This window comes from Drosophila montana, unplaced genomic scaffold, assembly GCF_035044405.1.
Source record: "Drosophila montana isolate Dmon_TW-CO22-7 unplaced genomic scaffold, ASM3504440v1 contig_3263_1, whole genome shotgun sequence".
NCBI classification, from domain to species: Eukaryota; Metazoa; Arthropoda; class Insecta; order Diptera; family Drosophilidae; genus Drosophila; species Drosophila montana.
The window spans coordinates 47,673-57,826 of record NW_026998145.1 but is presented as its reverse complement, the minus strand read 5'-3'; the positions used below and the strand labels follow the sequence as shown (position 1 = coordinate 57,826).

At 36.3% G+C, this 10,154-nt stretch overlaps 1 long non-coding RNA gene across 1 annotated transcript; it reads right to left on the bottom strand.

Moving 5' to 3' along the window:
• Positions 1 to 6,648: 6,648 nt before the first annotated feature.
• LOC135434067 (uncharacterized) lies at positions 6,649 to 9,856 on the bottom strand. The gene is made up of 2 exons (XR_010437173.1): positions 7,865 to 9,856; positions 6,649 to 7,785 (listed from the first exon to the last, which is right to left on the bottom strand). It is a non-coding gene; the product is annotated as an uncharacterized LOC135434067 (long non-coding RNA).
• Positions 9,857 to 10,154: the final 298 nt, after the last annotated feature.

Sequence of the window (10,154 nt, the reverse complement as noted above, 5' to 3'; positions counted from 1 at the left end):
GTGGGAATCACATTGACCATTTCTCATTGGGCCGCGCCGGCTGGTTCATCGGTTCTCTGTATCTGCGTTGATATTTATTTATTTTTTTGATTTCCGCCTTAACCTCAAAGAAGCCGGGTGCCTTTTCAACTTGGGCGCCATATTGTTACCGAACTGCTTGTTTCTCTTTGGGCCGCGCCGGCTGGCTCATCGGGTCTCTGAGTGTAGTCCCATCCCTGGCCCGCAGTCCGCACAATCGATATCAACTAGATACCACTTCTAACAGCTTATTATTAGCACAGAAAAAACACTATTAATCTACTTTACTTCTCCAGATCGGGTCCCGGTTCCGGACCCAGCGACCTCATTTTCGGCATTAGATGGCCTTCATCAGCCCGAGTCGGCAGTCAAGCTCTTCCCATCATCAGATAAATTTTCGGACATTTCTTCTTCAGTGTTTGCATATAATTTGCATATAATCCTTAAAATCAACAACAAATAATATTATTTCTTATTGCATTTATCTTTGCAGGATATCACCACTCAGCTATTTATCATTTTATGAAAGCTGACATTTCTTACACTTGAACAAGTCGTATAATTTTTGTATTCTCTTATTGTTTTTGACAGTTGACATCAATTCCTAAAATTTTAAAATTTTTACAAAATACATTTTTTTTTAACTACCTTGAACCGATCAGAAGACGAAAACACTGCCAAAGTTATTGTCAGTCGCAAAGAAAAAAAAAAGGGGGAAGATACAAAAACAAGGTAATTATTGCACCAATGGGGAAACAAGTACCCGCTGAATCCCGCTTATTATACCTTGGCTGCCTAAAGAGCTCTCTGGGTGGGGGCGGTAAGGGCAATCATAACGTGTATTCTGTACATATGGTGCATTAAAATGTATATATTTCGTAGAATGGTTTTCTATCAGCTCATTCTCATGCGCTTCCACCATCGTTGCGCCAGCCTTACGTTTCCTCGACATTGACATTCTTTACTTCAGCTTTAATTTTCGACTGACTGCAATTTCACAATTATACTCGCACAATACGTACAGTATTGGCACATGTCTTCCTGACGTCTCCGAGTCAAAGACTATATTTCTCTCGCGCTAATGCACTGTCGGGCCGAGGCTACGCAAAACAGAAAACTCTGTTGGGCTCGCAAAACCACGTGTTATTTTGCGACAGAAGACGCAAGTAGGAAGAGTATAAAGGAAAATAATAACGGACATAGAGAAAACGCTCAACATCGTCTGTTTTGGACTTCTTTCATTAGCGATGATACATTTCATTAGAGATCGTACTTAAATAGTAGTGATGGAATTTAATTGAACAAATGAAAATAATAATAATAAAATGATAATATTAAATTAATAATAACGATGCGGCACGGCCTTCCTGACCATCACACCTCGTATGTTACAAAAGTCTTTAAAACAAAATAGCAGATTAAGTCAAGTTTAATCTGAAAAGATCATCAAAGAATCAAAGAAGTGGTCTAACTAATGGCAGAGGATAATTTATAAAGTTTCTAGGTATCCATTAGATAGATAATTCCCAAAGGCTCATGTTATTACGTATCTAGGACACTCACCTATATAGGCTCTTATCATAATGATAATAACCAGGCAACAAACACGTCAACACATTAACTCGTGTACCCATTTGCGCTGGCAACCCAACATGACGGCTTTATCCAAAGGTCTGGTGTCTAGCATACCGCATTGAAGTCCATCAATGCCCCTTACTATTTGGAATCCACCAACTCGTCTATGACGTCTCTTTCAACATCTTCATTCTCATTCAAGTCAACCAATGTATCGTCAACGTTGAATCTTTCATCACACATGTCCAGTTCTTTGGGAATCTCTTCTTTTGGCATACTTTTCAGAGCTTCATGCGAGTACCTGTAAGTTCGCTTATTTACTAAGGACTTCAAAACATGTCGATCTCCTTCTCGTATCTCTGCCACCAGGAATGGACCCTTAAACTTTTGATTTTACTTTGTTTGATGTGTCTCCTCGTTCCTAAGCAAAACATAATCGCCAACTTTAAATCTATTAAATATTGCTTTGTTTTTGTCAAACCGTTCTTTGTCATATATAGCGTACTTACTTATGTTTTCTTTTGCCATTTTCCCTACAAAACTTATATCAACTTTATTGTCGTCTTCGACTATAGGTAACATATTAAATGACCTCGCTTCATTTCCAATGGAAATTCTAGAGGACTAGATTTAGTTATACGATTTATTGTATAATTTATGGCCAACTGTATTTCGCATAAGGCGTCTTGCCAAGATCGTTGACTACTTTCGACAGCGGTTAACATGCGTTTTAACAAGCGCCTGTTGCTATCAAGTGTTTTTCTATTTTTTGTGTAGAACAAAACTCATTAAAACTTGTTCCAGTAAAAGATCTACCCTGATTTGCAATGATTCGTGTTGGTACGCCAAATACCGACATTGCTAACCTTACAGCGTCTATACAACGTTCGCTATTAATATTTATGGTGTGGTAAAGGAAAACAAATTTAGTAAATGCGTCTATTTGAACTATAATATACTCCTTTTAATCCTTTTTACCGCTTAATTTACCAGTGATATCCACATGAATCGTATGCCATGGAATGTCTACCTTCGATTTGGGGTGAAGTTCGATTGGCAACATTCAAGATGGAGTTTGCAAGTTATGCAATTATCTACGAATTTACATACGTACTTTGCACATGATTCACTACAGACCACCTAAAGGACCTAGGACAACTGGAAGACATCAAGCTTTACTGTTTCTTTGGATTTTACGAAAAAGCATTTTCGGCGTATTAATTGTTATCTTTACGCCAAAATTGGGAGTTACAATTTCAGGCCAATTATAATATCATAATCAATGTAACTATTAAGAACTACATGAAATATAACTTCAAGAGAATCCACTGATAATGACATTTGACATAATTTGTAAAGTGCTTGTTACTGCATTGTTACCAATACCCTTTAAAACTACAATATTATTGATTCGTGTTCCCGAGAGTCGCTGAGACGCAGATTCCTTTACAAGTGAGCACTCGGCTCCTGAATCAAAGCAAAATGGAAATGACTCACCAGATGAGATCAGAGTACCAATTTACACGTTTCTCATCCAGTTTATTTTGAGTGGTTGATTCCTGTCGTCCAGTGCAAGCCGATGCAATATGTCCAGGAGCTCCACACTTGTAGCAAGTAATTACTCTACTCTTTCCTTCAGATGAACGTCTAGAATTTGGATTAGATCCCTGCTGGGGCGAAACGTTGTTTTTTCTCGAACGGCAGTCAGCAAATTTGTGGCCTATTTTCCGCAGAATTGACATCTTACGGGTGCGTGCATACGCTGTCTTTTGCCTGCAGAATTTTCCTCAACAGGACGCTCTTTCTTTTTACCAAAAGCAAATGCCCGCAGCTCATTTTGCAACTCGTTACGTGTTTTAATGTTGGTAGTAAAAACCGTACGTTGCAGTTTAGTATCGACTTGGGCAGCATGCGCCAGAACAACGGATACGGCGATTTGTTCAATAGTCATTGACTTCCATTTTGCCATAAGTGTCGTTATTAATCGACTTCTATACAGAGAAAGGCACTCGCTGTCTTTTAGACTACCATTGAGAACATTAATAACATTAGCTGCTGGAGTTTCTTTGCCTTCGAATTGTTGCAAAAGCAATTCCTTAAACTCGTCCCATGTCATTCCAGAAAAACAAATTTGTGGCAGCCAGTTAGAAGCGCTACTTTCTAGTGATTTACTTTACGCAATGAGCAGAGCACTGCCATCCAAAGGGTTTTCTGCAAGCAGCTGCACTTGCACCAACAGAGTCGGGATTAAACTTTGGTAGTACAACTGCCTTTTTTTCACCTGGCATTGACTGTGCGCCTTTAACAGCATTTATAACTTCGATCAGATTGCGATGCTGCATCTCCAAAAGTGTGCACAAACGGTCGTCGGAAATGGCTTGGCTTGGCTTGTTAGTTGATCCCATTTCTGATGTCGGATAATGGTTTTCTTTAAGCTCATCCTCATGCGCTTCCACCATCGTTGCGCCAGCCTTACGTTTCCTCGAAATTGACATTCTTTGCTTCAGCTTTAATTTTCGACTGACTGCAATTTCACAATTATACTCGCACAATACGTACAGTATTGGCACATGTCTTCCTGACGTCTCCGAGTCAAAGACTATATTTCTCTCGCGCTAATGCACTGTCGGGCTGAGGCTACGCAAAACAGACAACTCTGTTGGGCTCGCAAAACCACGTGTTATTTTGAGGCAGAAATGGCAAGTAGAAAGAGGATAAAGGAAGAGAATAACGGACATAGAGAAAACGCTCAACATCGTCTGTTTTGGACTTCTTTCATTAGCGATGATACATTTCATTAGAGATCGTACTTAAATAGTAGTGATGGAATTTAATTGAACAAATGAAAATAATAATAATAAAATGAAAATATTAAAATAATAATAACGATGCGACATATACATATACGTGGGTATCGTTCGTGCACAAGTTAACAAAAATCTGATATTTTTTTTTATTTATTTGACAGACGCAATGACCTTGGGCCTCTCCTTCACTGTTCGCACTTTAGGAATTTTTCTTAAGTGAAACTAGTCGTGAGTACATATGTAATGAACCAAAAAAAAACTACATTTAATAACTGCAAAAATCTTTTCTCAGTCAGAGGATTCGAACTTGAGTCTGCGTCTGACTCTGCCTGCTACTCGGGGAAGAACGACATGGAACTGACTCACTCGGATGGTGTGGATGTGGTCTCACAAGTAGCCGCTTATTAGACTATCCTTCTAGATAGCGTCGGTGATAAGTGCGCCGAGGGTATGGCTGACGTGCACCGCTGAGCCGAAACCTGGACAGGGTGTTAAGCTGTTGGCCTCTCTGGTCCGAGAGCTGGTCCCTTCGTTGCCGGAACCGTGCGTCGTTTCTTTTATTTATTGTCTTATCTTTTATTTGTTCGTCACGTGTCGCATGTAAGTTTAAAGTTTTTTTTAATTTTTTCTATATCTCAGCAGAATGCTTGAATTGAAGTATCATTATTAATCAGCAAATAAATTCTTCGTTATTTTTACTAGTGCGCGTCGGCTTAGTTGGTCGGTTAGAATTTTTTTGTTGAGTACTTTTTGCACGGGGCCAACGTAAAAAAAAGAAAAGCTTTAACATTTTTCGAGCACGGCATGACCGCCATTGACCGCTGACAAAATTGTACTCCTCGGATGTACATTTGGGCAGCAACATCATAGATGCCGAAATTCGGTATACGCATACATTCAAATGTGGTCACCGTTGCTGCCCATATGCACAGCTGCATTTTTAGGTCAACGGCCTTGTTGTAGGCCAAGGGCATTAGGAAGGGCATCCGATCCGCTCTCCTTATAATCTCATCAGGAGCGAATGCTATGCTCTCCCACCTTTTTTTTCGCTCAAAGAAGTGGATCCTGAGCTAGGCGTTGCCACCCCTGCAAAATTTGGGGTGCTCTAAGGTTCTTAGGGCCCGCACCGATATATCGATAAACCTTAGCGACTCCCCATGCAACATGGCGCAGACTTGAACAATCGAAACAGTAACTGAGTGAGCTGTCATGTATGCACATTGGAACACTTTGTTGCAATCATAAATATTGCCATCGACAACTATGAATATATTTTAAATATCACTACCAGAGATAATATGAACTGTTACTTGAAGGCTTAAGCAGCATAAATGGTGTAGTAATTGTCATGACGCCCTCAATAATAATTAAGAGCGCTTAATGCCTAAAACTGAGAATGCATCTAAGGCAATTGGAATTTATTTGGTAAGTCAATGCGGCCAATTTCAATTGGCTAATTGTCCTTTGATAACAAATACTTTTCAACTAATATGATGCGAACATGTTTGATCCCATAGAATATTTGAGTCGTATACTCCTATACAACTCAAGCTTTATTGCTTGTTAGCCGTGAGCGTCATCCCGGCTCCTTCGATATTGTGCACATGAAGGATTCGCAAGGTCATGTGTTTGCTCATCATTGACTAGGGCAACAACCTTTACATCTCGCTGCCAAAGGTCAAGGGTGTTAAGCTGAGCATCTTGGAAGAGCGCGACAAGCATTTGGCCGCCAAGACCCACTAAATAACATGCCAGCCGGATATCAGCAGCTGCAGATTAGGGGACAAGAGTAATGACAATTTTTACCTTTTAGCATAACTCTGTCCGTTAGAGCTACGGAATTACATTTTTTGCACAGCTGATCAACGAAATCTGAATCAGTTTCAGGGATCACACTATTATTTTTAATTAAATTCCAGCATCCGCCGATTAATTTTTGACTCTTATTCTAACGTTGTTACTTATAATCACTTTATTAAACAATATATTATGTTTGAACGATAATTTATTTTACTTTCGAAATTATTAACATGTTCTAATAGTCATATAGTTAGATGATTTCGATAACATTTTATAGTGAGCAAAAAATGTTAACAACGACATCTGGAAATATGGAAATATCTGTGAATTCAAAATGACATTTCTACATAAATCTTAAGTACTATAAAATCCTTTGTTTAGTATTGAAAAACCGTCCCTTAAATGGTCTGTATTCTTGGGTGTTTATACAATGGGTGTTTACTTGACGTTGAAGCTTTTTAAGGCTGCAATACCTTCAAAGTGAACAGCAAATAAATTGTTTTTTTTTTGTGAAAAATTCTGATTGTATATTGAATGTCAGTTTAAATTGCTGATTTGAGAATTACATTACGGGAGTGACAGAAATCAGACCTATTCTTCAAATTAAACTTGTTAAAGGTGTGTAAAGCCCGTCATGTTATTTACTTGCATATTTTCATGTTTTTGGCATCTGTAGATTAATTTCGCACAGATACAGCAGGTGTTTCCTCAATTTTAGCACTAAAACATACCTTAATTTATCAAATATCAATTGAGGTAATAGGATTTTTCCTGTGTTTTGCATCTCTAGTGTTGCAGCTTTGCCATGATATTTATAGTTTATGACCAGTTTAACAACCAGGCTTGGCGAAATATCACCTAAGCCAACTGTGTTGTAACAAAAATGTATGCTAATTTTGATTTAATACAATAAACATTTATAACAACAACAAATATTATAGTCTAGGTCCAAAAAATTTTTCAGTGAAGGTGCTGTCGCGGGGTATTGCAGACTTCCAAATATGCAACGCTGCGATGATAAGTGAACACCAATATGTGTTACATTTTTAATATACATTCGTTTAAATTTGTAGTATTTGGCTTACACAATATTAATCAATAAATATAACTACAGGCCTATTATGTTTAATTAATTGCAAACAATTGACAATTATTTATAACCTCTACATAGTAACATAACAAAATAAAATAAATGAAAATTGGCGACAGTTTCAAAATAATTGAGTGAATTAATGTGCATTCAAAACTAAAATTAATTAAAATAAATTTTAATACAACCTAAATATATTTAATTCAAGAATCCGCAGTCAGATATTTAAGTATATTGTCTGATGATATTACATCAATTAAATCGATCGAAAAAAAATAATATAACGTTCTTTAATTAGTAAAAAATGTACACACACAATGAAGTTACATAAATATAAGTAATATCAGAGACAATATAAACACTAAGATGATTAACGCCCATACATCTGAATGCGACGTAAAATTTCTAGTCTGGCTTCTCATCTGGTCTTTCATGCTAGCCGTAGGCTGTTCGCTCTCCAAAAGCTAGACGAATGAATACCGAAGGCGCGGCTTCCTGATGGTGACATGAAAACAAAGTTAGTCGCTTTACGTCGTTTCATTTTCGAAGTACATTGAGCGAAAAAGTTGTATACCTACGATCGACGCATATCCGTGAAGTGCATGCTTTATTTAAATGATACATTACGCTAGATACTAACGATAAATTTTACAGGAAAATTTAGGAATAAAATAATTTTTTCACAAAGCGCATCTTGTGCGATAACTATGTTCACAAAATAGCACACATAGATTGATTTTACTTTTGTTTTTGGCACCTACATACATATGTTTGTATGCGTGAATTATGCATTCATAAGTACACACATCAAAATATTTATATATGTATGTGTTGTTATTCACTGCTCTGTCTTTTGCTGGCAAGAAATTAATTTTGTTAGTTTTCTAGCGCTGATCATGACCTATCCCAAATTTGCATTCACATATGAATGCATATTGTGTACTGAGGTATGCTCGGTAGAAAATCTGTATTTTTAAGTCGATGCTAATATTTAAATAATTTCTTGAAATTAAACTATTAATTATTTATTATTATTTTTATTCCCCAATGAAGAAATAAAAGAGTCCAAAAAAATAAAAAATAGACTATATCAAATAAATTTTTGTATAAATAAATATGAATTATGATTTATTATTTTTTATTACTTAAAAATTAAAATAATTTAATAAATAATTTAATTTAAAGAAATTATATAAATATTTGCATCGACTTAAAAATATAGCTTTTCTACGGAGCCAACCTCAGTACACAACATGCATTCATATGTGAATGCAAATTTGGGATAGGTCATGATCAGCGGTAGAACACTAACAACATTTATTTCTTTACCAGCGAAAGCCAGAGCAGTAAAAACCAATACATTCAAATATGTTGTTGTGTATGTATATTCACACACATAAAAACATAATTGTTTGCACGGCCCTCATAGAGCCGAAGCTGAGAGTACATTCTATTTTTAGACTTTCCGCTCTTTCGGCTGTGAGAGCGCAATGATACTGATAGCGTTTTCGTTCTTAATTTTCAAAAAATCAAGCTGCGTAGTAGCATTTTGTTGTATGGCGTTACTCATCTTAGTGTTTGTATTGTCTTTGGTAATAGGCAGATGGGTGCTTCTCCGAATCCAACAAGTGTACATTCTTATATTGCCATATTCCTTTTTTCCTTAACAGCTGTCTATCTAAGATACTATAAAATCTAGAGATTTATATTACTTGCAAATAACATTTATTTGAAAATAGTCAGCAGCACTCCTTTCGGAACTGCCCAACTAAAAGATTCCCTAAATCCAACGCTAGATACCTTTTCATAGATATGTACCTGTTTACACAATACAAACAAACACAAGCACGCAGTCTACTCTGCGGCTGTTATTGTTCACATTGCTCCACACTATGGAAATATATTCTGGAATATTATTGGTGTTTATAGTCCGATTTTTGTAAATACTTTAAGGTATAAATATGAGGGAGCTATCAAAAAACGAGAAATATTTTGAATGTGCGTATACTATACAAGAACCTGCATTCCAAGTTTGGTGTATACAGCTATTTGGTATACGCCAATATGTATTTTTAATTTCACTAAGGTCGTTTCCTAGATCTTCGTATTCACACAGACGGAAACAGATAGGTCGACTTAGCACGTTGTCCTGATATTATAGGACGGGAGACGCGTCCTTCTGCCTTTTACATACATTTCCACAAAACCACTATATCCTTATGAACAATTTTCAATGGGTTCGGGATATAAAATAGTTAGATTTAAAGCAAGCTCATTGGTGATCGAATCTATCTATCAATAAACATATGAAATAAACATTAGATATATATATTTTCATGAAATGAGTGAATTGTTAAGGTATTGAGCATTTCAATGTTTATACATATGTTTGTTCTTCAATTGCTTGACAAGGCTAGATCTTAGTGTTATAATAACAAACATAAATTGTTTATATTTACAGCTATTGGAGCACAAAGCAGTTTCAAGAAATTAACGGATTTCTTAAAGCACTGAATACCATCACAAAAATTTTTGGGTGTTCTAGATGTCATCTTGAGATCGCCTTATTTTAAAAGCTGGTGGGCTCTTTGATTGGCAACCTCTATTCTTGCTTCATTTGATTCGCCCTGAAAATAAACAGACAAATATTAGTTATAAAAAAATCTATATTAATACACGGTATCATAACAGGATTTGCGAATAAACGCTGTTTGTAACAGAAGAAAGAAAAAAATTGATAACTTATCCTACTGACTAACATATTAAGTCATGTCATGACCATACAAATTGCTACAAAAGATTCATTTTCAAAATTCGATATACCAAATATTCATATTCATCCGCAATTTCAAATTTCAAACCCT